Genomic DNA, 6,000 nt, shown 5'->3' with positions numbered 1-6,000 from the left:
ATCACCCCTAAGAACTGAAACGTATTTTTCTATGTAATTCCCTGCCCTATTGGCTTAATATATCTCCCTGCCCTATTGGCTTAATATATCTCCCTGCCCTATTGGATTAATATACAGTGCCTTGCGAAAGTATTCGGCCCCCTTGAACTTTGCGACCTTTTGCCACATTTCAGGCTTCAAACATAAAGATATAAAACTGTATTTTTTTGTGAAGAATCAACAACAAGTGGGACACAATCATGAAGTGGAACGACATTTATTGGATATTTCAAACTTTTTTAACAAATCAAAAACTGAAAAATTGGGTGTGCAAAATTATTCAGCCCCTTTACTTTCAGTGCAGCAAACTCTCTCCAGAAGTTCAGTGAGGATCTCTGAATGATCCAATGTTGACCTAAATGACTAATGACGATAAATACAATCCACCTGTGTGTAATCATGTCTCCGTATAAATGCACCTGCACTGTGATAGTCTCAGAGGTCCGTTAAAAGCGCAGAGAGCATCATGAAGAACAAGGAACACACCAGGCAGGTCCGAGATACTGTTGGGAAGAAGTTTAAAGCCGGATTTGGATACAAAAAGATTTCCCAAGCTTTAAACATCCCAAGGAGCACTGTGCAAGCAATAATATTGAAATGGAAGGAGTATCAGACCACTGCAAATCTACCAAGACCTGGCCGTCCCTCTAAAATTTCAGCTCATACAAGGAGAAGACTGATCAGAGATGCAGCCAAGAGGCCCATGATCACTCTGGATGAACTGCAGAGATCTACAGCTGAGGTGGGAGACTCTGTCCATAGGCCAACAATCAGTCGTATATTGCACAAATCTGGCCTTTATGGAAGAGTGGCAAGAAGAAAGCCATTTCTTAAAGATATCCATTAAAGTGTCGTTTAAAGTTTGCCACAAGCCACCTGGGAGACAAACCAAACATCTGGAAGAAGGTGCTCTGGTCAGATGAAACCAAAATTGAACTTTTTGGCAACAATGCAAAACGTTATGTTTTGCGTAAAAGCAACACAGCTCATCACCCAGAACACACCATCCCCACTGTCAAACATGGTGGTGGCAGCACACCCAATTTTTCAGTTTTTGATTTGTTAAAAAAGTTTGAAATATCCAATAAATGTCGTTCCACTTCATGATTGTGTCCCACTTGTTGTTGATTCTTCACAAAAAAATACAGTTTTATATCTTTATGTTTGAAGCCTGAAATGTGGCAAAAGGTCGCAAAGTTCAAGGGGGCAGAATACTTTCGCAAGGCACTGTATTTGCAAACCTTAATGATTAATCAAAACTTCCAGGTCTTTTCCAATTTGGTTGTTTATGGCTTCATTCTCCCCAAGATTATAATCCCAGATATTTAATAAAAATGTAACGTATTTTCCTTCTAAAAGACACAAACAATTTTCTCCGTTACCCCCAGTCACAACATCATTTCCGTGGCGACGAAAGCCTCGCGAGTGATGTCATCAACAAGCGCTCAACCTCGACTCACTTCGCAACGATTTTCAATGGATTGTAAATAATGGTTGGCTGTCTGCAGCAACAGTATTTCGAGTTTGATAAACCAAACCTAATTTATCACATCTGTTGAATCCTGAATTAGAGTTTACAACATCAATCAACATCTCTCAATTCACTAATTTTATAAAAACATTTTGATGGACACAAATCTATCGTAATTGTTTCCCTGTTATTATTCAGAATTAATTTGATTTAAGTTACTGTCTCGTCTTTGATTTAGCATTTTAATTACGACTCTATTCCCAATATATTATTCCCAACAGATCATTTAGTGAACAGACATCGTCTTGCATCAAAATTCGCTTCGTTCTTATTTTAAGTTGAATGAATTAGTCTTTCAATTTGAACCAAACAAACTATTTAAAACATTCAGTTTATATCTTATACCAATACTAATGACTATAACTTTCTCTGCAAAACAATCAGTTTAATTACAACCAAAAACTCAGATATATATATATTATTATTTCTTACGCATCAGCTGGGAACTGAACCTTGGACCGCAGGTTGTGAGACTGCTACGCTCACCACTATACCAGCTATGCTATGGAACTGAGATTCTCCGCAAATAGACCCAATTTACTACAGTTATCTGTATTTGTTACTCCGGCATCTGAACAACAGAAAATAGCACTAATTTAAAGGGCCAAAGTTTTCCCTCAGTTAGGATTCTCATTAATCTCGTTCCCTTTATATCTGACCCTTCTTTTTATTTTTCTTTACCCGATTGTCGCCTCTGACCTTTCCCTCAGTTAAACTACAATATTGGTGGTGACGTCTTTTGCAGGGAGTGTTACACTCCCGGGCGAAATGTCAAATTTTGTTACAATTAAAACATTTTCCCTTTTTCTTTTGACTCACCTTATCCACTTTTCTCGACTTTATAACTCTCATCTCCCGTTAGTTCCGACACCTCCTTTGAGGAATTTATACCCATCTTTAATCCTTACCGTTATGTAGCTATGGTATTTGATCACTTACCTATGTCCGTGTTTTCTATGAATCTGCTATTTACCGTTACTTAGTTACTTTTGTTGCTTTTCTGTCTGACTATGTGTGTGACTCTTTAATGATAATCAGTATGTATTCTCCTTCCTGGAAACCTCATCTATAGATGACTTTTGATTTGGACATTACATTTCACCCGTATACAATTATAAGCTCATTATAAACTATTGTTCCTTGGGACTGTCAACGTTAATATTTCATATCTCACTACTCTAGAATTGGCTACCCTCCCCTCCCTGGATATTAATCTCTTTCAGTATTGAATGGGTTCAGTTGTTATGTTCACCTAGAATTGCCCTGCCTTCTCACCAAGCCTAATTTATCCTCACCTGTTTTAATATATCTATCTGCTATTTTTCACAGTCAGACTATTTCCCATATACAGATAGACTATTAGGTAAAAACTTTATTTAGGTATGTTTATTGAATTAATGGCTATCCTATTTGTACAGAATGACCGTCCCATCTAACAATACTTACTATATCCCACCCTTAAAAAATATTTTGGTTTGCAAGGCCAAGATTGATTAAGTCCTAGTTTACTTTCGGTAGTGCACCTTACCACGAGTCATTTCAGACTCGCTTCCTTCCTATCGATTTTGGTTACAAACAAATTAGAAACCCATTGTATTTGTTCAAAATATTCAAGCAACTATCATTGATTAAATCCAAACTCCTTTAGCACCTTCAATCAAAAATATCTTAAATAATTCCTCCCAAATTCGAGAATAAAGACTATTTACCTTTGTCCTGTAGACTGGGAAAAGCAATGCCGGTTCGATTCCGTCACGTCACGCCTGTTATGAAACCTCTGCTGGAGGCCAGGACTTTAAAATAATGAGTCCAGCCTCGTCTGTGCGCACGGTTTTCGGCTTTTCCCTTCGGACGCCAGAGAAGTTTGTGGAATCCGGCTCGAAGGACCAATTGTTAGTATAATTTAATTATGACAATGTGCTTTCATCAATTGAAAGCCCTTAATCTATTTTATGAGAATTTGTGAGATTTCTTGTTTGCATAAAATAGACGCAGACCAGACTTTAAATAATAGGTAATAGAATTTATTCTCGGAGCGCCCTACCACTTAAACACATGCATCAGTTCATATACAGATCATGACGTCATTTCACTGCCTTAACCGAATCCCCTCCTCTCGACCGGGACAAAGTAAGGTGAAAAGTTCATTCTAACTTACTAACACACTCCCAGATAACTTTTGTCCCCTCAACATTATCGATCACCACTGAACTGACAGTTTTAATTAACAGAAACCCTAGGAATGCACTCACTGCCTTATCTAAAAACCCCAAAGCTAGGTTTCCGTTGGGTCAACCATAGGCTAACGACCTTATGTGTTTACACAGTCCACAACCCATTTGTTCCTGCCTAGTTGGAATGGTGTTCATTAACTTTTTATTACTCCTTGTCCTGTCACACAATTTCTTCTTATGAACTCATATTGTCTATTACTTATACAACAGAGTATAAGTTTACCTAGATACAATTCTATTTAAAATGGGGATATTGTTTATTCATTTATCCATAATAAATCCATAACAAATTCAACAGCAAGACAAAAGATTTACGTGCCTTTGAACGGGCCAGGCGCAAACGTTTGAGTGTGTCAAGAACTGCAACGCTGCTGGGTTGGTCCACCACCCAAAGGACATCCAGCCAACTTGACACAACTGTGGGAAGAATTGGATTTAACATTGGCCAGCATCCCTTTGGAATGCTTTTGACACCTCAATAGTCCATGCACTGATGAATTGAGGTTGTTCTGAGGGCAAAGGGGGTGCAACTCAATATTAGGAATGCGTTCCTGTTTTGTACACTGTATATTTAGTACCTGTATTGATCTGCATGGTTTTATCTTATCAATAAAGTATAATGATGCATTCACATGCTGTGGTTTCAGTCGGACAAAAAAAAACATGCCTGGCTGTTCACTGGCCTAATTCCGTTTGGTGTCAAATGTGCACAGTGTGACCCCAGAAAGTCTTCAGTTCACTCACTGGGGCCATAATTTTACAACAGGAAGGAATAAGGATTATTGGTTTTTATGTATTCTTTATCTTTAGAAGCCGCCAGTGCTGTTAGCTAGCTACTAATTAACTCTTTGGCCATGACTGAAACTCACCATGACAAAGCATCGGGCACAATAATTATCATTTGAGTTGGTGTAATGAGACCAGGGAAAAAAGGATAAGCACTTCTCAGGGAAGGACAGTGCATTAAACGGATAGTTCAGCCAAATTGCAAATGTGTATATTTGGCTGCGTTTACACAGGCATCCCAATTCTTATCTTTTCCCCAATTATTGGTCTGATTGGTAAAAAAAAAAAAAATAGTGGAAATCTATGGACAAGGAGAGACTTATCCACAATTTTGTTTTGATAGATTAACCATTGCCCCCGGGTGCTAATATAAGCATTTTCTAATCAAATTACTCAGAAAGGCATTTAGCTGTCCATTTCAGACCGGAAACCCAGCTTAGATTATGCATTGTTCATTATATCAGATTAATTTATCAGATCACTGGCACCTGCCTGTGAAGAGCAGAATTGGGTTCCTCAAGGCAGTCAATTCAGGAAGTGATATGAATAAAAAAATATCTACATTTTTAGAACTTTTTAAATAAATAGCTTCTACTTTTAAATTTATTGAGAAGTAATTGAAAATGGCAATTTTTCTATTATTGAATTGTAAACAGCAGCATGTGTGTGTTTGTCCACATGTGGCGTCGGTATGGGTGCGTGTGTTATATCTGTGTGCTTATGTAATGTATGTGTGTGTGGGCTTGTGTCAGCGTAGTGTGTGTACATACACTGAGTGCACAAAACATTAGGAACACCTTCCAAACATGAGTTGCAACCCTCGCTTTTGCCCTCAGAACAGCCTCAATTTGTCAGGGCATGGACTCTACAAGGTGTCGAAAGTGTTCCATAGGAATGCTGGACCATGTTGACTCCAATGCTTCCCACAGTTGTGTCAAGTTGGTTGGATGTCCTTTGGGGTGGGGGACCATTCTTGATACACACGGTAAACTGTTGAGTGTGAAAAATCCAGCAGCATTGGCACCTACTACCATATCTATTTCAAAGGCACTTAAAACAATTGTTCTTGCCCATTTACCCTCTGAATGGCGCACACACATAATTAATGTCTCAAGGCTTAAAAATCCTTCTTCAGCCTGTCTCCTCCCCCTCATCTACATGGATTGAAGTGGATTTAACAAGTGACAGCAATAAGGGATCATAGCTTTCAACTGGATCCATGAAAAGAGCAGGTGTTCATAAGGTTTGGTATACTCAGTGTATATTTATCATGTCCTTGTTCAGCTACAAAATTAGATATTACAGTTCTTCAGATCATGTTGATTCTCCAGTGATTCCACTTTCGCCAATAGAACAGTGGGTAGAGTCGATTTATACCCTCCGATGTCGTCTCGTCAGGTATCCCGCACT

Source organism: Oncorhynchus gorbuscha, linkage group LG21 (assembly GCF_021184085.1).
Source record: "Oncorhynchus gorbuscha isolate QuinsamMale2020 ecotype Even-year linkage group LG21, OgorEven_v1.0, whole genome shotgun sequence".
Classification (NCBI taxonomy): Eukaryota; Metazoa; Chordata; class Actinopteri; order Salmoniformes; family Salmonidae; genus Oncorhynchus; species Oncorhynchus gorbuscha.
This window is presented reverse-complemented; position numbering follows the sequence as displayed.